This window comes from Eschrichtius robustus, chromosome 6 (genome assembly GCF_028021215.1).
Source record: "Eschrichtius robustus isolate mEscRob2 chromosome 6, mEscRob2.pri, whole genome shotgun sequence".
Classification (NCBI taxonomy): Eukaryota; Metazoa; Chordata; class Mammalia; order Artiodactyla; family Eschrichtiidae; genus Eschrichtius; species Eschrichtius robustus.
The window spans coordinates 42504338-42527627 of NC_090829.1; the positions used below are offsets into that span (position 1 = coordinate 42504338).

Here is a 23290-nt window from a genome sequence, read left to right on the forward strand (position 1 = left end):
TCCAAACCCCATCCTTTTGGGTTAATATGGAGGCTTCATTACATGGGCACGATTGACTGAATCACTGGTCATTGGTCACTGATTCAACCTCCAGCCCTTCTCCCCTCCCTGGAGGTCGGGGTGGGATTAAAAGTTCCAACACTCTAACCTCATGGTTGGCTCCATTGTCACCTCATTAACATAAAAGACACATTTATCACTTTCCACACTGATGAAATTCTAAGGGTTTTGGGAGCTGTGAGTCAGGAACTGTGGATGAAGACCAAATAGCTATGATAAATATATTTTGGTCATCTGAATGACCAAATATATATTTCTTATAAATCACAATATCTCAGTTACTAAACCAGTTTTCTTTTCTGCATTGATGTGGAGGGGTCTCTGTTTATTGGTAGGACTTTTACTTCCCCAATACATGCAAATGACTTATTTTATGCTTTAGAAGTAAGTCAAGAAAAAGATGTGACCTATATTGGGGACCATGCTCTAGAGAATAGAGATGGGATCCTTACACAGAAATAAGTTCTCAGGAGCAGAAGTTTGGAGCCAGAGAAGATAAGGAGAAATGTAGTACTGCTCCTCTACTTTCCCTCCCTGCTCCTCACCCCCCAAACATATCTTAACTCCTAGAGCTGTTCAGAGTAACTCTGGGTTTCCAGTTATGAAGTTGGAATCAATTTTATTAGGCTCTTCTTACATTAACATCTGGGATAAATACATAAACCATTTAATGTTTGACCTAATTGGGATCATCCTGTATAGATTTTTTTCATTTCTACCTTTTTTTTTTTTTAAAGGAATATATATGTAACATTCTTCCATGTAAAGGAACATTTTTTTAAAACATCAGTTTTGATGACAACATTGAATGGATCCATAAAAATTTACTTAATAATTTTTCTCTTTCCTTTTTTTGCTATTATAGATAATTTTTCAATGAATACCTCTGTTTTTTGGTTTTTTTAAACTTTTTTTGGATATGATTTCAAACTCACAGAAAATTTGCAAGAATAGTACAAAGAAAACCCATATACCCTCCACCAGATTCACCTATTATTTAGAACTTGCCTCATTTGCTTTGTTTGCTCTTTGTTGGGAGAAAAACTGTTCCTCTACCACCTCAGAGTAGGGTGGTAGAGGCCTGTGAATTAACTGACAATAGCCAGATTCACAGGAGGAAAGACAAGGCTTATTTACAAACATGTGGGACCACTCATAACAGTTTGTAGAGCAGCTTAATAGAGGAAAAGGTTGGGGGTGGTTAAGGGATTCAGTGGGAAAGTACGAAAGGTTCCACTGGGCTTTTTCATCCTGGTGCTAATGGGCAGCCTCCTTCCTGGCTGGAAACTCCCCTGGAGGGGAATTTATGGCAGCTGAATTCTCACCTCCTGCTGCTACGATTCCGTTTTCTCCCAAACATGCAACTCCCTTGGAGGGGTGTTAATGGTAGCTGTATTTGGGGGTTGGGGGGCTCTGCTTTAGTCAGATAAGGGCAGTTCAGATGAGATTTCTTTATGGATCTTTTGCTCAAATGTTTCTCATTTAAGGTTATCTTTATGCCATTCTGGTGGGTTATTAGTCCCTTCATCTCTCTCTATATCTGTATCTTTATACCAGTATCGATATAGATATATTGATATAAACTCATCAAATGTGTATATTTTCTGAACCAATTTTTTCCACTGCATTTACCCCTAATACTTCAGTTTGTATGAACTATTTATTTATTTATTTATTTAATTTTTGGCTGCGTTGAGTCTTCGTTGCTGCACGCTCGCTTTCTCTAGTTGTGGTGAGCAGGGGCTACTCTTCGTTGCGGTGTGTGGGCTTCTTATTGCGGTGGCTTCTCTTGTTGCAGAACACAGGCTCTAGGTGCACGGGCTTCAGTAGTTGTGGTATGCGGCCTTCAGTAGTTGTGGCACGAGGGCTCAGTAGTTGTGGCTCGCAGGCTCTACAGCACAGGCTCAGTAGTTGTGGTGCACAGGCTTAGTTGCTCCACGGCATGTGGGATCTTTCTGGACCAGGGCTCGAACCTGTGTCCCCTGCATTGGCAGGCAGATTCTCAACCACTATGCCACCAGGGAAGCCCTGTATGAACTATTAAAGGACAAACTGAGGCATATTAAAAATTTTAAGAGATTATTTGAGCAAAAATCTATTCCAGTCTATTTATGCAGCACCAAACCGGAAGTGGTAAGGAGCTTTCCACCAACAGGAGCTCAGGGAAAGCTTTTATAGAGAAAAGGCAGAAACAAAGCAAGGAAATTATTTGATTGGCTAGAACTTAAGTTTGCCTTATTTGGAAAAGCCTACTTTGCTTTGGTGACTGGTTGTCCTTTGGTTTTGATTTCTCCACCTTGAAGCATTTACAGGCTTAGGTTTTGGTTTGCTTATGCAGGCAAACCCCTTCAGTGTAATGGCTTCCTTGTTTAATTAATTTAACTTTACAAAGAACGGGGGTATCCCTCTTACATAACCACAGTACCGTTATCAACTTTAGTACACTTAACACTGATATAATTATATTTCCTAAATCTACCATTCACATTCCAATTTTGTTAATTGACCCAATAATGTATTTATAGCAATTTTATCCTTTCCAGCAGAGGATCCAATCTAGGATCAGGTATCATATAGCAGACCCTTGAGTAACATGGGTTTGAACTGCATGGGTCCACTTATACAGGGATTTCTTTCACTGAATACATATACAGCAACGGTCCCCAGTCTTTTTGGCACCAGAGACTGGTTTCATGGAAGACAATTTTTCCACAGACAGGAGGGCGGGGGATGGTTTCGGGATGATTCAAGTGCATTACATTTATTGTGCACTTTATTTCTATCATTATTACATTGTAATATATAATGAAATATACAACTCACCATAATGCAAAATCAGTGGGAGCCCTGAGCTTGTTTTCACTCACTGATGGGCTTTTGATATGAGTCTGCAAGCAATTGATTTATTATGGTCTCTGTGCAGTCAAACCTCTCTGCTAATGATAATCTGTATTTGCAGCCACTCCCCAGCGCTAGCATTACCGCCTCAGCTCCACCTCAGATCATCAGGCATTAGAGTCTCATAAGGAGCACGCAACCTAGATCTCTAGCAGACACTGTTCACAGTAGGGTTCACCCTCCTATGAGAATCTAATGCCGCCGCTGATCTGACAGAAGGTGGAGCTCAGGCGGTAATGCGAGTGATGGGGAGCAGCTGTAAATACAGATGAAGCTTCGCTCACTTACCCGCCACTCACCTCCTGCTATGTGGCCCGATTCCTAACAGGCCATGGATGGGTACCAGTCTGTGTGTGGCCCGGGGGTCGGGGACCCCTGTACTACAGTACTACATGATCCGCAGTTGGTTGAATCTGAGGATACTGAACTGCAGATATGCACGGCCCACTGTAAAGTTATATGCAGATCTTCGACTGTGGGGAACGTTGTTCCCCTAACTCCCTCGTTGTTCAAGGGTCAACTGTACTTAGATGTCTCTTTAGTCTCCTTTCATACGGAACATTTCCTTGGCTTTTCATTGTCTTTTATGACATTGACATTTTGGGAAAATATAGTCCGTTTTTAAAAAACAAGTAGAATATGTCTTATTTTGAGCTTGTCTAATATTATCTCATCATTAGTTTCAGATTATGCATCCTGGCTAGAATAGTACATTAGTGGCGTTGCATCCTCAGGAGACCACACCTGGAGGCACGCAATGTGTGTGCCATCTGACCCTCATTTGTGGTGTTAGTTTTCATCTTCTGGTCAAGGTGTTGTTCACATAGTTAGCCATTTTTTTGTTTTTTTCTCTTGTTACCAATAAGCAACCTGTGAGAAGAATTATGTGCAGTAGCACACCTTTGGTGGATATCAGAATCTAGTCCTGTTAATTGTCTTTGAGGTTTTGTTATATACCTGTAAACTGGGCTGTATCCTGAATTCTTCTAATTTCCTCAAGTATCTGGCTACAACGCTCCAAACTAACTTCTAATTTCTTCCATCCTTCTGACTTGAAGTCACTAAGAACAAAGGCTTCCCTTTTCTCTGCAAACTGAAGCTGGACAACTTGATATAAACTTCAGAGAAATCACTGCAACAGCTCATGTGTGGACAACCTTTATGCCTACTGCTGTGTGGGCCACGCATAAAGTTCCCTGGAACACCTGATAACATCACCAGAGAGATTCAAACCACAAAATATTCTGCAAGCCCAACATCTTGAAATCACTGGCTGTCCTCAGAACTCAGAAACTGGACTCACAGTCTGCTCTAATCATTAACCTTTGTTTTTATTTTGTTTCCATAGAAATACCTCTTATTAAATACCTGATTGCTTGAACCATATAAGCCTAACTTTGGGAGCCCACCTGTATCACTGCTATAGGGGTTCAGAATTTGTCACCCCAAAATATGCCATGTTAGTATATTGATTATTTTGAACTAACGTTGCTTGAGAAACAACTGGTACAAGAAGGACACTCTGACCCTCCTTTGTCCCCCTAAAAGTAGGAGATAAATCTCCCATGAAAGGTACCCTCCCTGTACCAGGAGGGTAGAAGGCATTCTTATCAACAGAGATAGGGAATTTAGGGCCAAGAAGGCTGTGTAAACAAACGTTGCTACTTCATCATTTTACTAACCCAAGCCCAAACCCTCTTGTCTTGTCAATCTTCACAAATTTATTGTTTCTTTGTCTAAAATGTATAAAACCACCCTGCTTTGTTTACTTCTTTGTGGGGCTCCCATATAATTACATTTGTTTATCTCCTATTAATCTTTTTATTACAGGTGGGTCTCAGCCAAGAACCTAGAAGGGTAGAGGAGAAGTTATTTTTCCTGCCTTTACACCGCCTCCTGAAATTAGACACAACTCTTTAACCAAACTGACCTATTCTCAGTACTAAGAGACTGGTTCAGTAAGATGGAGGAATCTACCAACTTCACAAGGGCTGTGAAATTTAGCGGGGAAGTTTCAAAGGCAGGAATGAAAAATAGCAGAATATGCCACACTAAAATATACCTCTTTGGCATAAGGTTTATTTTGAGCTGATTATTTTTTGAAAAAAAGCAGACACAGGAGAAGCTCCAAAAACAGAGTTGAATTTACCCTTTTTTAAGAGATATCTCCATTGGTTAGGATGTCTCCCTCTCTGTACCAGGAAGCAAAGAATGACTCTAAATCACAAAAGACTCATCCATGAAGAAGGTGCTGGCTTAAATCTGCATAACAACCTTACCCTGTTTACTGTGTCTTTCCTGATAACCTCCCATAACTGCCCCCTCTACTCCCCAATACCTTTCTTTTGTCTTTAGCTGAAGATAGTATTTAAAGTGATGGCTTGGGCCATTTTGGGGCTTTTTACTCAGTTTTCCTGGATATCTCCCCTATATACATGAGGTATATGTGTTAATAAACTTCTGTGTGTTTTTCGCTTATTAATCTGTCTTTTATTACAGGGGGTCTTATCACAGAACCTAGAAAGGTAGAGGGAAATTTGTTTGAAAAGGGCTTTTTTTGTGGAAAAGAGGAGGAAAAAGAAGAATGACAATTAGTTCCAAAGATAATTTCATAATAGTAACAGTTATTAATGCTAGAACTGTTAATGAAAAAGATAGTGTGCGTGTTTCTAAGAGTTCTTTTAATATGAGGATCATTCACAACTTTCTCTTTAGGGTCGGGAGTAGTTAAAAGGTAATATGACAACATTAAGCAAAATATTAGTTGCTGTTGTTTATTTTTACAAAAGACCAAATGGAGTAAAGACACCCTCTAGTGGAAGGTTAGGTCCTTTCTACAATCAAACTGAAAGAACAGAAAATCTGTCCACAGTTACATTGCAATTGCGATGTGGAGATTTTGCTTTCTTTCTGAACAATAGAATCAATAACAGAATTAAGAAATTAATTCCCTTATGTAAGAAATTAATTCTCATTCATACTGAAATACAATGGTGGAAAGATGGTCTTTTCAACGAATGGTTCTGGGCCTATTGGATAGCCATCTGGACAAAAAAAATGAATCTTAGCTTCTACCTTACACCATAAAGAAAAATCAATTCCAAGTGGATTGCAGATCTAAATGTGAAAGGTAAAACAGCAAAGCTTCTAGAAGAAAACACAGGCACCTTAGGGACAGCAAATATTTCTCAAACTGGACATGAACAGCACTAACCACAAAGGAAAAGGTTGATAGGTTGTACTAACTGAAAATTAAGTACTTCTCTACATAGGGCTTCCCTGGTGGGGCAGTGGTAAGAATCTGCCTGCCAAGGCAGGGGACATGGGTTCGAGCCCTGGTCCAGGAAGATCCCACATGCCACAGAGCAACGAAGCCCATGCGCCACAACTACTGAGCCTGCGCTCTAGAGCCCGTGAGCCACAACTACTGAGCCCACGTGCCACAACTACTGAAGTCCACGTGCCTAGAGCTCATGCTCCGCAACAAGAGAAGCCACCGCAATGAAAAGCCCGCACACCGCAACATAGAGTAGCTCCTGCTCACGGCAACTAGAGGAAGCCCGTGCGCAGCAACAAAGACCCAATGCAGCCAAAAATAAATAAGTAAAATAAATAAATTTAAAAAATAACTTCTCTACATAAAAGACACCACTAGAAGACATTTGCAATACATATAGTCAATAAGGGACTTTTATCAAGAATACGTAAAGAAGGGACTTCCCTGGTGGCGCTGGTTAAGACTCTGCACTCCCAATGCAGGGGGCCCGGGTTCGATCCCTGGTCAGGGAACTAGATCCCACATGCATGCCGCAACTAAGACCCAGCGCAACCAAATAAATAAATAAATAAATATTTAAACAAAAGAATACGTAAAGAATTCCTACAAATCAATAAGAAAATGAACACAGTAGAAAAATGACCAAAAGACTTAATAGGGACTTTATAAAAAAAAAGACATTCTATTGATTGATAAACTTATGAAAATGTGTTCAACTTTCTTAGTCATCAGGGAAAGAAAACTTAAATCACAGTGTGACAGCACTATAACTAACGGTATCCTGGTAAATATTCGACAATTGGCTTTCCAGAGTGTCAAAAAAGTGTGTATGTGTGTGTATCACAAATTGACAAATAATAATAAAATATACAACATAATATATACTCTTTATTGTAAATTCCATATAGCCAATTAATTCTAACAGAATGCTTCTGTTGATTTTTGGTGAACTTCTGTATCCTTATCTACAGTTGTAATTCAACTATGCTTTGGTAATTTTTTTTAGCTATTCACAAGATATCAACTACAAACATGACACTTTTAAGTTTAATCTGCATTATTAACGTTTCCCCCATCCCTATCTTAAGTCTATATAAATCATCAGAACAATAAATCAAGCTCTGATTAGTAGCACTTCCCAGTTTCCATAGTGTAAATACTCCACTGCGGTCAATTTCAAACTACCTAGAGGATATCACTGAAGAGATGCATATAGTATTATGCACTATATAGTATTCCAACCATACAGATACAATTACTGTAAATAACAGCATAGATGATAGTCAAATGTAGTAAAATAATTAAGAGGTGGTGAATTTTGAATACTTATTATTTTTGTTTTAATATAACATTTATATTTATGTAAGTTAATTTTTTAATAATGGTTGTGTTTAATAACGAGCTCTCAAAATTACTACAGATTTAACCTTTGGCCCCTGAGAGCCAATCTGAGCCAACTCCAAAAAAGGTGAACACAATGTAGATTCACCTTTGAACCTACCAGAATGAAAAGATAGCCAATACCACATGAGGCCCTATGACCTGACAATTCCTAGATATATCCCCAACAGAAATGAACACATATGTTCACCAAAGACATGTACAAGAATGTTCACAGCAGTACTATTCATAGTAGCCCTGAACAAAAAGCAACCCCAAAGTGCATCAACAGTAGTGCAGATAAGTAAATCATACTATATTCAATGAGAATGAACAGACTATTGTTACATGTGCCAGCATGGATGAATTTCATAAATGTAATGTTGAGTGAAATAAGCCAGACCCAAAGGTATACATGCTGTTTGTTTCCATTTATATAAAGTTCAAAAACAGACAAAAGTAGTCTACAGTGTCAAATCAGGAGAGTGGCTACCTCTTGGGGTCAGGTTACAAGGGAGACAACCGGGGTTCTGGTTATGTTCTTTTTCTCAGCTGGCACTGTTTCCACAGGTGTGTCCGGTTTGTGAAAATTCATTAAACTGTACAGCTTAAGATCTGTGTGATTTTCTGTGGATGTTGCATTTCAGAGTTTAAAACATTTTTTAAAACCCACTCCCTAGATTTAAAAAAGTAAAACTGACCTAACTGATAATTCCAAGGTAAAATTAAGTTGGCTAATTTAATTATCCATAACTGAAGGAGTAGGGGAGTAGAAACCAGAAGGTTAAGTCATGGAGTCCCATTGTCTCACCATGAGACCCTGTGAAAGGATTTTTATTCCTTTTGTAACTCAATCCTTTCTACTACAAAACAGCAGTGGATTACAAAAACCAGAAAATTACTGAAAGACAGAACTTACCAAATCTCTATACTAACCTTAAAAATAGCTAAACTCGGGCTTCCCTGGTGGCGCAGTGGTTGAGAGTCTGTCTGCCAATGCAGGGGACACGGTTTCGAGCCCTGGTCTGGGAGGATCCCACATGCCGCGGAGCAACTGGGCCCGTGAGCCACAATTACTGAGCCTGCGCGTCTGGAGCCTGTGCTCCGCAACAAGAGAGGCCGCGATAATGAGAGGCCCGGGCACCGCAATGAGGAGTGGCCCCCGCTTGCCGCAACTAGAGAGGGCCCTAGCGCAGAAATGAAGACCCAACACAGCCATAAATAAATAAATAAATAAAATAAATAAACCCAAAGTTTAAAAAAAAAAGTATTAAAAAAAAAAAGCTAAACTCTTTATGAAGCTGGATTATGTCAGAGAGTAATATATCCAAAAAAAATCTACATTGTCCTTAAAAATATGACTCTAATGTTGAGAGTGATATAGCCTTTTAAAGGGTTTTCAAAGACATAATAACCCTGTTCATTTTTTTCCTTTGGCCTGGATCCACAGAGAGAAAACAGCTGCAATCTAATAAAATAAAAAAGAAAGGAGTACTTCCCAGTAAAAGATACGGGTAAATGGTTAAATGAATATTGGAAATGGAGTGAGGGCTCCATCAGCCATAGACCCAGTGGAAGGCAAGAAGCAGCTCTCTGCTGAGTACAAGTTAATTTAACATTATATGTTGCAGATAAATATGTTTGCCAGAGATTATTAATCCCTATAGATCTATACCTAGATCTTCAAATTATTATCAAATTACTTTTGAAGGTTTTCTCCTTCCATATATAGCGTATCAAAATATTACATACAAAAAGACATTGCACTCTGTTGCTACATAAAGACCCTCCTTCTAGAAGTTTTACTGCTATAGCACATTTCACATTTCATAAATTTTCATGCCTGTTTTGCCCTAGACTTTCCTTTCTATGTGAGTTACTTAGCAGAACTTAGTTTAAGAATATGTGATATGTCTAAAAGAGTAATCATTTTAGATGGATGTGATAGAAAGAGATCCTTTCTTGAAGGTTCGTTCCTGTGAGCCTTACACTTTGTTCAAGGATAAGAACCATCACTAGAGCATCAGTTTCACCATAAATTACCCATCTCCTTTGAAAAGAGTCTATAATCAGCAATAAAAGATCTTAGAATTATTCTAGACATTTGGCTCTGCACACACACCGACTTGACAAATGTGAATAATAGGCTCAGACTGACTGGACAACCAGAAGAAGACAACATTTGGGTAAATCAAACAAGGTTTACATATTTAAAGGTGCAGCATGAAGTCAGAGCAGGTAGGCCGTGCAGTAGATAGATCAGCTCTCATTTCCTATTAATGGACAGAAGTCCTTTCACTTGAGGACCCCTCAAAGGGGCCACACCAGCAGATACACAGTTGGGGGTGGTAAGTTTGAGCAAATGAGGCTCACATCAGACCTTGCAAAGATCAGCTGCCTCCTTCAGACCTAGTCTTGCATACATGGTGCTAAAGCAGTCCAAGATGTGGTCTTGGTCTTGCCTGGGTACACACTGGAGACAACTGCACCCTGGCCAGGTGTACTGCATCTATCAGGGAGTCATAGTACACACCCCAGGTTTGCAAGAGTACATAGGGCTCCATTGGGCTGGATATAATCCTGAATTCCATGCCATGGAGCTAGAGTAAGGATCTGTCACCCATATGGCCCTGGGAGTCATGCTAATGTACCCTTGGGCCAGTTTTAGGATCTAATCTACACGTCCAGACTTATGGTGACAAGGAATCATGAGATTGAAGAAGGAAAAAAAGACTGCAAAATATATGCCCCAACCATAGACGGTCCGATTATGTAGTCACTAAACATTGTAAGACAACTCTTCTACATCATAATATTTTACATGTGTTTTTAGTTTGCTTATTTGTTTTTGCCTTCTAAACCTACGCATTGAGATATGAGAAGGTTTCTATCTAGCCATCCTTCATCATCTGGGGGCATCCTTTCAACAGGTGAAACACCCTTTTGCTTGGGTGGTGTCCTTCCTTTCAACTCAGTTTTGAATGATAGGATGCCAAATTGCAACGTCGCAATGAAATCCCTGCAATCTGGGCTTAATCCATGACATTTTAATTAGGGAAGAATTACTAGGTGTTACACGTCTCTGCCTAAAGCTTAATCTACCTTACCTGCTCCTTCATGCTGAAACCCTTACTCACCCTGGATCATTCTGCTGAGGGAGAGAGCTGATTTAGATCAGGAGCCAGGCTCAAACCCTGGCTTTACCATCTACTGGGCTTGTGATCTTCGGTAAGTCCCATAGACCTCTAGCTTTGCTTTCCTCATCAGTGAAGTGGGATTTAATCTACCTCATGAGTTTGTAGCGACAGTTCAGAGAATGTTTGTAACCTTGCCTTGAACGGTGCTTGACAGTCTGTGCTCAATAAATATAAATTGAGTCTAAATCTGACAGTTCAGTATTTGAAATATCTCACGTGTAAAAATTCTTTATTGTCTATAATTTTTACTGACATGCATGGGTTTTACTGAAAAGTCTCCAATTTCAGCAATAAAATAATTGCTAGGATTTTAGAGGATGAGTTTGTTGTGCTCTGAACAGACATTAAAGTGCTTGCAGCTAAAAGCATTTCCTTGTATGTGAACTTCAGGCTTGCGACTACATGCCAAGCAACTCATGAATCAATATCATATTCTGGGCCACCACTTACCCTCTTGGAAGCTTTTTCAGAAAATTAGTAAGTGTAACCAAGAATTTGTTGAACTCAAGTAAATTTTCACTGAGCTGTTTGATTGCTCAGTCTTTTAGACGGATTAAAGGTTATTAGAGAGGGGCCGTGCTTGACAGTGCCGCTGATGGACGAGGAAGCAATAAGCCTGCACATTAATGAAGAGAAGGAAAATCATGCCATAGAGGGATTAAGATTTTAATTGGTTTTTCAAGGCACTTGCAGACTCTATTCAGGAGCTAATTCTGAATTTTAAAAGAATATTGAAAGAGTGCAGTCGTGACCATTTAGGGCTTTCTGTTTTACATTTATAAATATTAATTGAATGCATCACCACTGTCTAAAAATAGCCCAATAAACATTTACCAAGAACATCTGGCTATTAGACTTTTTAATGCATCCAGCAATGTTAATTTTGGCAATGAATGTGCAAATTGCTAAGCTTGTTTAGGGATTCTAAACTTGGAAGGGGCAAAGGTTGGGGAGTAGGAGGTAGTTCTTTGAAAATTAGCAAGAAAGGGACTGGACTGTAGTGGTCAGTGGCTCAAACTCTGACTCAACCTCTGGTTACTGCCCCATCTCCTTCATCTGCCCACATGATCTAGGCTCTGCTGATTACAGGTGCCAGCTCTGAACTTCTGAGTTAATGATGCAAAGAATCAGGACTGCAGGAAGCCTTATGGTAGCCACACAGAGTTCCTAGGGAAGCAGGGACTGAGGTTCTAGCAGCAGTAGCTGTGTCTGCAGGGCAGGCTGCAGTGTGTATCCTGTGGGAGTGATGTCTGTGTGGTTTTGACTGGATGAGTTGGCTCTGCTGTGTGATTTTGGGTGGTGTTCCTGGCTGCATGACTCTGAGTCTTGTCCTCCACCTTCCTTTGGATTCCGAGGCCTACCAAGAGCATGTCACAAATTCCTTTCTGCTAACTAAGCCACAGTCAGTTTCTCATGCTTGTATTTAAGAATATTATATGATAAAGCAATTCTTTCAATTTTTTAAAAGCCAATGTTAGACATTGTCAAAAATTCCCCTGCACTGGAATTTCTGTAGTACACCACTTTGAGTCCTCCCTTATAAATTATAAGCTCCTGGGAATTCCCAGGCGGTCCAGTGGTTTGGACTCTGCTCTGTCACTGCCATGGCCCGGGTTCAATCCCTGGTCAGGGAACTAAGATCCCACAAGCCACACGGTATGGCCAAATAAATAAATAAATAAATTGTAAGCTTCTTCATAAATAAAGTGGGAGAAGAGAAAATATGAACAGAATTCATACAAGTTGGGTTTCTTCATTTTTCCCCTCATTATCAAAGTAATACATCATCCTATCTTTTTAAAACAGTATTTTTAACAGAGTAATAATTATAGAGGAATTCTTTAACAAACTTATAGGATCAAAGAATAGGCAAAGGTCAGGGGGAAAATGGCTGGGTCATAGGGCACATCTAGTTTGCCTGAGTCCTTGACATACCATGCTGACAGGAAAATGCATATTCCATAATGTTTAGAACAATGGGGTAGCCTGGTGAGAAAGACAAAGGAGGCTTTTCCCTTTCCTTCTTTTAACACATGCCAATTAGTAAATGTTGTTTACTTTGGGCAAAACATTGTGCTAGCAATCTGAAGAAACTCAAAGAAGTATGAATCACCTGACTGCCCTTCAAGGAAACTCATTCATTCACTTATTCATTCATTCATCTTTCAAATGTTTATTAGACTCTCCTGTATTAGACCTGATGGATATAAAGGCCTACAAGGTACAGTCCTTGTCTATTGAGGCTTATGGTTAACAGGTATAATCATCCACATGACTAGAGACCTGTGTGGCCTTGTGACACACAGGCACCTATTAGATATATTTATATATATATATATATTTTTAGCTTATTTATTTTTGGTTAACATTTTAAGCATGTACAACCAATTACCATAACCTGTGGTGTTTTTTTGAAATTGATATTCATTGCGTATCTTGAGTTTACAGATTTAAGCAGTACATAATCAGAAAAGTTACAAATAAACTCGGATTATACAGGCAAAGGTATGTTCCCAAAGGTGACACGTACATTATTAAAAGCAGGCATCTAAAATTGTGACCGAGCTCTTTTTAAAATGCAGAAATGTAATGTTACACTTTTTTTTTTAAATGAAGAGATTATCTATACACTTTAAATATCAAATGTGGCTTATATCAGAGACGGATGACAGCTATAGGATTGCACTCATCAAAGCCAATTACCTAAGATTTTTCTTGTTACCTAAACAATAGCAATGGTGTTAGAAGAAAATTACACCTGCATTTTAATTGCCAATCTAGCACTAAGCTAGTTCTACAAAAAGGTAATGCAACCGAAAGACTTCCAAACTCCAAATTAAAAATCTGTTAGGCTCAGATTAAATTATGGAATGTTGCAGATGAAAAATAAAGATACAACTGGATTACTGAATGGAATAAAAAATTGCTGACATTTCTCTGAACATTGGAACTACTAAATTTCATTTCTTTAAATATTTCCATTATTTTTTCTTAGTGGTGTGAGTTATCTCAAATCGCTTACAAAGTTATTCTCTACAAAGCACTTTTGTTTGCTGCTGTTCAGATAGAACAAAAACTATTCTCCATTAACTTAACAATATATTTATATTTGTTACAAGATTTTATCATGATGGATATCTAATAGTTTTTCCATTAAAACAAAACAGTAAAATATTTTTGTTCCATTAGCACTGCATCTTAAAAATGTTAACATTAAATACAAAGAACCATTATCTTATTTGGCTATTAGAAAATGAGTTGGAAAAACCTACAGTTCTGTGTTTCTCCTTTACTCTCACACTACTGCCACACTCATAACACTTCTGACACTTCCGGTCACCAAATGTTTGCATTTTTTTTCCCCACACCAAGCAATTCTCCAGGAAACCAGCTGGGTTTATGATTTAATTGAATTCTGGCACTGTCTACCTGGAGATAGAGTCAGATTCCACAGGTTAAGGGTTCAATCCCACAAAACTGCTCCTGTCCCACTTCAGATGTCAGTTTCAAGTACGAGGTCCCTAGGTTACCGACGTCCATCTGACTTGGCTACAAATAGGAGGTTCTCACAGCTCCCTCTTTGGGTATTATTAATTTGCAAAAGTGGCTCACAGAACTCAAGGAAACAGGTTTACCAGTTTATTAAAGCTATAATAGAGGATATAGGTGAACAGCCAGATGAAGATACATAGGGTGAAACCTGGGAGGGTCCTGAGCACAGGAGCTTCTGTCCCCATGAAGTGGGGTGTGTCAACCTCCCAGTATGGTATGTGGGTGTTCACCCACCTGGAAGCTCTGTGAACCCCTAACTATCGGGATTTTATGGAGGCTTCCTCACATAGGAATGGTCAATTATTAACTCCATTTCCTGTCCCTCTCCCCTCTCTGGAGGATGGGTGGTGAGGCTGAAAATTCCAAAATGCTAATCATGGCTTGGTCTTTCAGATGACCACCCTTCATGCAGGAGCCAGCCAGAAGCCTCCCCAGAGTCTCCTGAACGGAATGAAAGATGCTCCCAGTGCTCTTACCACTTAGGAATTTACAAGGGTTTTAGAAGCCCTGGGTCAGGGATTGGAGATGAAGACCAAACATATATTTCTTATTATAAATCAGGAATTTACAAGGGTTTTAGAAGCCCTGGGTCAGGGATTGGAGATTAAGACCGAATATATATTTCTTATTGTGAATCACAATATCACAGATATATTTTAAATATCTTACTAGAGAGAAAGCCTATGAAGAAAATGCAGAATTTCTTGAAGTTGAAAGGTTGAAGAACCCCCCCAAAGGCAAAATCCAATCAAGTGGTTTAGCAGCCTAGAAGGAGGTTAAAGACACTTGAATATCTTAAGACCTGAGTCAGAATGGGCTTCCTCTCTTTCTAGGTATTGTACTGATGACAAATTGAAATTATAGTGGAGGGATCACAGTTCAGGTATACAAAAATGGGGTTGGGCGGCCATAGAGTTTCTGGTCTCAGACATGTCCCTGAACCACTGAGAAATGAACATTCTTTAAACTGTACCAGATCCAAGGACACAACCAGCTGTATTCAGAACAGTACCTACCAAGTGCAACTTTATGTTCTCAAGGTCTCCCCTTATAACTGTGAAACCATTTCAGACCCCAACCATTCCTTACTTAACAATCACCCTTACTTCTTGCCAGCTCCAATTATAATTCTTGATAAACAACTCATGTAATTAACTGTAACCTCGTGGTTTTTGCCTTTATAAGCCTCTCCCATTTTGTAGACTGGTGGAACACAATTCAAGTGCTTCTTGGATCTGTGTCTCATGGGATGCAGTCCTAACAAACCCCAAATGAACACCTTTTTATTTCAATCAGGTCTCCATTTCATAGGATTGTTGTGAAAATTAAACAGTGAGTGTCAGGTGTCTGGCTTATAGGAGGTAACTTAAATACTTACTCATTTTTCTTTTCTCTAGGAGCTTAAGATCTAGTTGGGATGATAAGCTGTAAACCCCTGAAGAGGTAAAGAAAAATCCAAGATTTAAGCCACAATTCACATGCAGTGAGGTGGCTGGAGAAGATGATTTTTAATGTCACGTCCAGCTCTAAACATCGATTATTCTATGACAGCTGTATGAGAAGTGTCATGGGGCAGTGCATGATGAATTGGCAGTTGGGAGGTGCAGACAGTAAGTGCTATGAGGTCAAAGAAGGGAGCAACTGCCTTGGGCTGGGATGGTTTAGGAAGACTATTAAAAAATTCTGAGCTGTCTGAGCTAGAACAAAAGTCCAATTCAATTAGGAGAGTGACTGGCAAGGGTCTGCTTATAATACAACTTTAGCCCAAGCTGAGGAGAATAAGAAACATAAAATATTGTAGAGAAAGAAGAAGGGAAAAGGCAGTATCAGCAACTTGGTTTCTGAAACACACAGAGAATATAAAGCAGCTATCCTGTTTTTCATCCTTATAATAGTCTTATAATAGGTGAAGTGTATCAGCCCTGCTGAGAATCTCCTGAGTGAGGAATCTGTTAGAAGTGCGTTTGGTTACAAATAATAGAAAACCTGGCCAATGGTGGCTTACACAAATAAAGTGTTTTTGTTTTTGTTTTTTTTCTCCTTCAAGAGAAAGAACTCCAGGGTTGGTGCCACCACATAATAACACAGCCAAGACACAGGCTCTTTCTAGCTCTCTTCTGCCTCACCATACTTTGCTTGATAGCATTTGCCCTTATTGCTCTTTGCCTTATGGTCAGGAGATGGCTGCTGTGCCTCCAGGCATCACATTTGCATTCCAGACAAGAGGCAGACAAAAGGGCAAAGGAGCAAAGAGTGAGGGCGAAATGGCTTACCCACTGAGTCTGTGCCTTTTTATTAAGAAAGCTAAAGTTTTCTGGAAGATTGCCCAATAGATTTCTCCTTGTAACCTGCTGGCCAAAACTGTGTCTTGTGGTTGCTCCTAGTGGTAAAGAGGCTGGGGAGAAGGGGAATGTGGATGGGGTTAAGTCAGCCAACTGACGATGAAGAAAAAAGTGTTGAAGGCTTGTGAAAAAAATTACTACAAATTCAATTTTCTTATCAGTTACCAGGTTATTCAAACTATCTACTTCATTTTGTGTGAGTTGTGGTAGTTTGTGCTTTTTGAGGAACTGGTCTATTACACCGAAGTTTTCAAATTTTTGCATGGAAATTTTTTTTGTAGTATTCCCTTATCAATATCCAACTATTTCCCAGATGTCTAACTCTTCAAGATATTCAGAAACATTGTATATGTCATCGATTTTTAGTTGCTTGTAGAGATCTCTCTTAGAGCCATCTGATTGCTCCAATCCAGATGAAGCTCCCTTTGTGTAGCATATAACTATCCCCTTGGGATTTTGCTTAACTATTCTCATGTTTCCTGAGTCCTGTGTCTTCCTTTTTCTTGGTTTACATCTGTCAGTAACTTCCTCAGAAGGGTGAAACTAAGAATATATTTACTCAGTCCTCACACTTTATTGACAGTTTGGTCTAGGATAGAATTCAAGGCTGGAAATAATTTTTCTTCAAAATTTTCGAAGTATTTCTTCATTGCCTTCTTGTTTCTGGTGTTGCTGTTGAGAAGTCTGAAGGTATTCTGATCTTGATGCTCTGTATGTGACCTGTTTTTTTCTACTTGGAAACTTCAAGGATCTTTTCATCACTAGTGTTCTAAGCCTCATGACAATGATCTCTGGTGTGTACCAATTTTTTCCATTTTGATGAGAATATGGTGGATTCTTTCAATCTGTACATTCTTGTCCTTACGTTCTGCAAAAATATTTCTTGTATTATTTCTTCAATAATAATTTTTATAGTAATTTGGGAAGTTTATTAGGAGGTCATGGTTCAACTAACTGTAAAGTATCCTAAAGTAAATCAGCTACAGAGCCAGACATTTTAGAAAGTGCTTTTTCCTGACATCCAAATTTGCTTACCTACACTCCCTGTACATCCTTGGCAACTCCCCTGAAACTCAACTTCAGATGTTATAAAATGCCAACATAGGCAAAGTAAGTTTATTTCTAAACAGTTTTGGCAGGAAAATTCTCCCCATCACCTCCAGACAAGTACAGTTTTGTGTGTCTTTTCCATTCTTGCTACAGGAGTGAAATAAAAAACAGAGCACCAAGCATCTTTGAGATCATCTGAGAGGAAGAGGTGAGCAGGCTTTTAGGACCAATGAGACACTGACATGGTAGCAAGTACTGAAAAGAAGGATCAGAGCAAAAATGTCAGTTTCATATCCCCCAATTCTTAGTTCATTGGGACACAGTGCATATAAAGTTTTATTTTTTATTTTTTAATTTTTATTGGGGTATAGTTGATTTACAATGTTGTGTTACTTTCTGCTGTACAGCAAAGTGAATCAGTTATACATGTGCATATATCAACTCTTTTTTAGATTCTTTTCCATATAGGTCATTATAGAGTACTGAACTCTACTGTGCTATACAGTAGTCCTTATTAGTTATCTATTTTATTATAGTAGTTTTATTGTTGAAAGTTATTTTGGTGCATCTAAATTTGTTCATGTTTTTTTCTTTGTTCATCTTCTCTTTTATAATACCTATAAAATTTATTTTTGTAAAATATTTCCTCATCTACTACTATAGTAGTTCACTCCCATCACTAACGTCTAAAGCGAGAAGTCAGTGATTACATCTTCGAAAAACTACAGTAGAACATTACAAATTTAATCTCCGATATTTTGCAGTTTGCAAAAGTGGGGAAATTTCTCAAGTACTATTATAGTAATTTTATTATTTTATTTTTTCTGTTTTATTTACTGGGATTCTATGTGAGAGTTTATTTGTATTTTTAAAACTTTTTAAGTATAATACACATGCAGACATGTGCACGGATGTTATAGGTGAATGAATTTCACAAAATGAACACTCAAATTTTATTTTGTTTATAATTTCTTTATCTGTAAATTAAGAGTGAAGCAAGATCACAAGTGTGATGTTTCAAATTCTATACATTGGATGTATCAAATACTAACCATTCCTTGCCATTTAACTCAATTGCTGTTAAGGAGCTTCACCTGAGAATAACATAACTCTGTCCATAACAGCTTTTTATAGTTTACTAAGCACTTCTTTTTGCAGCTTACTAACATTTCTACATACCTTATCTCAGTCATTTCTCACTACTTTATGAGGGACAGATTATCACATAGTTTTAGAAAGAAGGAACCAACAAGGGCCTACTGTATAGCACAGGGAACTATACTCAATATCTTGTAATAATCTATAATGGAAAAGAATCTGAAAAAAAAAATATATATATATATGTTTATATATGAATAACTGAATCACTTTGCTGTCCACCTGAAACTAACACAAAATTGTAAATCAACTACAATATATTTCAATAAAAATTAAAAAAAAAAAAAAAGAAGAAGGAAACTAAGGCTCAGAGAGGTGAAGCAACCCCTTGGGGGCAGAGGGTCTATAAGTCACAAGTCATGGACATGAAGCAAGGCCCTGAGAGTCCAGGTCTAGTATCAATTCTATAGATAAACTGCTTTTGCATGGTGCATCCCAGATCCCCTTTCAGGAATGAAGGACTTATTCCTCTGAATGACTTATTTCTTATTCCTGCTGCTGGCAGAAAGCTCTGAGTCTCACCCACTTCTGGGACTGCCTTGGCTGAAGAGGGAAACCTGACCTGAGGTTACGCCTCCTTCCTTGAGCGGTCACATCCAATGACTCATCAATGAACAACGGCCCAGCCCCCTCAAGAAAACTCTCAAGTCATCTCAGCTTCAGAACTTCCGGCATTATGGCTGGTGAGGCCTCCATCAGACTGCAAGGCACCTCGGCTTCTCCCTCTACCCGCTTGTGGTTCCCTTCCTTCCTTTGCACAGGTGTTGATTCTAAGTGCACTCCCTAATAAACCTCTCCTGCGCTAATCTCCAAACCAATGAGATCTTGATTTCCCACACGTGCTATCACATTTGATGGTGTGAAAAAAACCACACTCTGCATCTTTAAGTTCTGTGTAGAATTTCAGTGATTAACAGATATGAATGGAGCATTTACTACTTGCTAGGTATTGAAGATATTTAAAATTAATAAAACTCTACTTTTAAAACACTTATTCAATCTGTCTCCAAGAAAGTTATGTTGTAATCTAAAACAAAACAGATGAAAATCAATATTTATATTTACCTTAATTGCTTGAGAAAGAGATTTTATGGATTCTGATCTAAACTTTTTTTTTTTTTAATGAGTTTGTGGATGATGAATCTGGTGAACCTGTAACTTCCTAGGAGGTCTGAATTTAAGTTTGTAAAAACAAGTGAAAGCTAAGATTCGAATAAGGACAGATATCCTGAATGTACGGACTACGGTACAAGAGAACACATTTTTTCAAGGTGAGATTTGAGGATTAAATAAAAAGTGCAAAATGAGTTTCTCTCAGGTGTAATTTGCGTATATTATCCCACTGTGAGACCAGTTCTAGCAAGGTCATCCTGGTTTGTGGCAGACATTTAACAGCAAACACTTACTTCTCACATCTGGAGATCTTAGTACTGAGGGGTGGGAAGTGGGAGGAGAGATATAGGTACGTATTTCGTTTATCAAAAGCCTGTGAATCAACTATACTCCAAAAAGAAAAAAAAGCCTGTGGCCTTTCTGCATTAACCAGAGAGGGGTCCATATGGCGGCGTTGTTCTGGGCTCCCCCTTGTAACTTACAGGGAAAATTTCACAATAACCAGAGCCCTTGATGTCCTGCAAATGAAGAAGGAGGATATCCTCAAATCCCTCACAGCAGAGCCCACTTAGGTGGCACCAACCTGACTTCCAAATGGAACAGCACATCTACAAAAGGAAAAGTGATGGCGTTACTTCATAAATCTGAAGAGAACCCGGGAGAAGCTTCTGCCAGCAGCTCGTGCCATTGTCGACATTGAAAACCCAGCAGATGCCAGTGTCATGCCCTCCAGGAATGCGGGCCAGCGATCTGTGCTGAAGTTTGCTGCTGCCACGGGAGCCTCTCTATTGCAGGTGCTCCAACCACTCCTGGCAGCTTCACTAACCGGATCCAGGCAGCCTTCCGCTGTGTGTTGTGCGGTTATCAGGGTGACCACCAGCCTCACAGAGGCGTCTTATGGTAACCCGCCTACCGTTGCTCCACGTCACACAGACTCTCCCCCTGCGCTGTGTGGACACTGCCATCCCTGCAGCGCGAGGGGCGCTCCCGGCAGGTCTGATGTGGTGATGCTGGCCTGGGGATTGTGCGCCTGCGCGCCTCCATCTCAGGTGCGCGCTGGTGGGAGGTCAAGTCCCGTCTCTGTTTCTACAGGGATCCTGAAGAGACTGAAAAGGAAGAGCAGGCGGCTGCTGAAAAGGCTGAGACCCCGGAGGAATTTCGGGGTGAATGAGCCGCTCCAGGTCCCGAACTTATTGCTACTCAACCCGAAGTTGCAGACGGGTCTGAAGGCGCAGGTGGCCTCAGCACCTTCCAGCAGCATCTCCTGAAGGACCGCGGCGCGCAGCCAGCCTCTGAAGGCCGGTCTGCAGCTGCCGCTGCTCAGACCACTAAATGGGGAGAAACAACCAGAGTGGTCTCAAAGCTGCTCTTCCACAGACTCCTAAACAGAAGATGGAAATAAGGTCGATGGAAAATAAAGTTTCTTTAAAAAAAACAAAAAAAAAGCCCACGAATAGGAATAGCTGACCTGAGCCTCAGAAGGGCTGGCAGCCTGGTATGGTGGTACATGTACACAGAGTTAGACAAACTGTTGTTCAGGTCCTGGTTCTGCCACTTACTTGCTACAGAACTCTCAGCAAATTACCTAGTTTTTTGGAACATCAGCCTCATCTGTAAAACATAAGCTCCATTAAGGGCAGGGACCATGTCTGTGTTGATCCAGTGCCTAATAAGACTGGCACTGTGGCACTTGGTGCCAAATCAAACAGGGTATGGAAGGAGTGTATTGAGAAAGAAAAAAGGAACAGCCCCTGACATTCAGAAGCTGGCCTGTACTCACAGGTAGGCCAGCAAAGGAAGATTAGTTCCTGCAGGACCTGCCAGTTGGTTTGAAAGGCTGTGTGCTTAGGAATGTGACAGGTTATGTCAGGGTCAGATCCTGAAGGGTCTTTTTTCTATGCAGAGAAACTGGAAATAATCCAGAGTGGAGACCATTGAAGGATTAAAAGCAGGGGAGAGTAACAAAATCAAATTTGCAATTTAGAAGGATGGATTGGAGTGTGGAAATAAGGAGAAGGAATGGGAGACTACTTAAGTACCCTACACAAGAAATGGGAGGCCTTCTTTAATGACATTCTATAAGGCGACCTTGCTTATTCCTTGAAATTTGGGGCGAGAAGACAGAAAAAGAATATGGTTGCACTCTTCAAATATTTGAAATTCTGTCATAAGAAAGAGTGATTAGACTCTTTCTGAGCTGCTCTAGGATCAAGGTATAAAGTCATAAGAAAATATTAAGTGCACTATGGGGAAGCACATTCTAATAATTAGAGTGGTCTGAAAATAACATAGACTTCTTCACAAATAGTTATTTCTTACATTTCTTTCTTTCATCTATTCGACAAATATTCCTTGGAGCAGTTAGGATGTGGCAGGCATTAGGCATATAACGGTGAACAAAATAGACAAAGGCACTGCCCTAGATGGAGGTTACTCTAATTTTTGTCCAATGTGGTACCGTTTATAGATAACTTTTATATAATCATTTAACCAAGAAGCAAGCTCCCAATAGGGGTATCTGAGAAGTGGCTCTGAGTGAACTCTGGCCAAGAAGATCGGAAAGGACGATAACCAAATAGAAGTGTGTGAGTCTCAGGCGCCATAGGACGAGAGAGCCAGAGAGCCCGCTACCTTCTCTCCCTTATTTTTTCCACCAGCCTGGCCTCCGCCCCGCCCCGCCCTCTTCTCGCCAGCACCCTCCCCTTTCTCGGTCCCCCACCCGCCGCTGTGATTCGCGCTGTCGGCCCGCGAGATTAAGAGCTCTTCTCTCGCGATATCTTCAGAGTACTGGAATCAGCTGTGGTGGCCACTAACTGGGCGGTAGGAGCTCGTCCTGCTGCAGTTTTTCGGCACCTCTGGATCTGGCCCAGAGGCGCTAAGTAGGTTCTGGGGGCCGAGACCCGGCTTGCAGTGGTGCGGAGTCCCTAAGGAGAGAGGGGGACGGACTCCCTGGGCTCGGGGCGACCTCGGGCCGCGTGCGCGCAGCGTGTGTGCCGCCGGCGGGAGCCCGCGTGAGGTCTCACCCGTGGGGTGCGGGGTCGGGGTGGGGTGGGGTGGGTGGCCCACAGGTGCGGTGACACCGCCCGCGGACTCTTACAGTGAGGTTCGAGGCACGCCCGCGGCAGGGGTGAGGGCGTGGGGTGTCCGGTGCGGCCCCGGCCCCCTCTGGCCCCTCCTTGGGTTCGCCGGGGTTGGCGCCCAGGTGCCGCCTGAGGTCAGCGCGCAGTTTAGTGGCTCGAGGGTCTTGCAGACGGGAACCTCCG

At 40.4% G+C, this 23290-nt stretch overlaps 1 protein-coding gene and 1 pseudogene across 2 annotated transcripts in view; both read left to right on the plus strand.

Annotated features, from left to right (window-relative positions):
* Positions 1-21429, plus strand: part of LOC137765861 (small ribosomal subunit protein uS2-like) — a 54540-nt pseudogene extending 33111 nt beyond the window's left edge.
* The window catches only part of NMD3 (NMD3 ribosome export adaptor), a 119925-nt gene that overhangs the window by 59893 nt on the left and 36742 nt on the right, over positions 1-23290 (plus strand). The window contains exon 1 of one of the 2 annotated variants that reach the window (XM_068546192.1): positions 22810-22906. The exons of the other annotated variant lie outside the window; for it this stretch is intronic. The gene's annotated coding sequence lies outside the window, so the exon portion shown is untranslated. Of the gene's footprint in view, positions 1-22809; positions 22907-23290 lie in introns of those variants that run through there. 2 annotated transcript variants of the gene reach the window in all.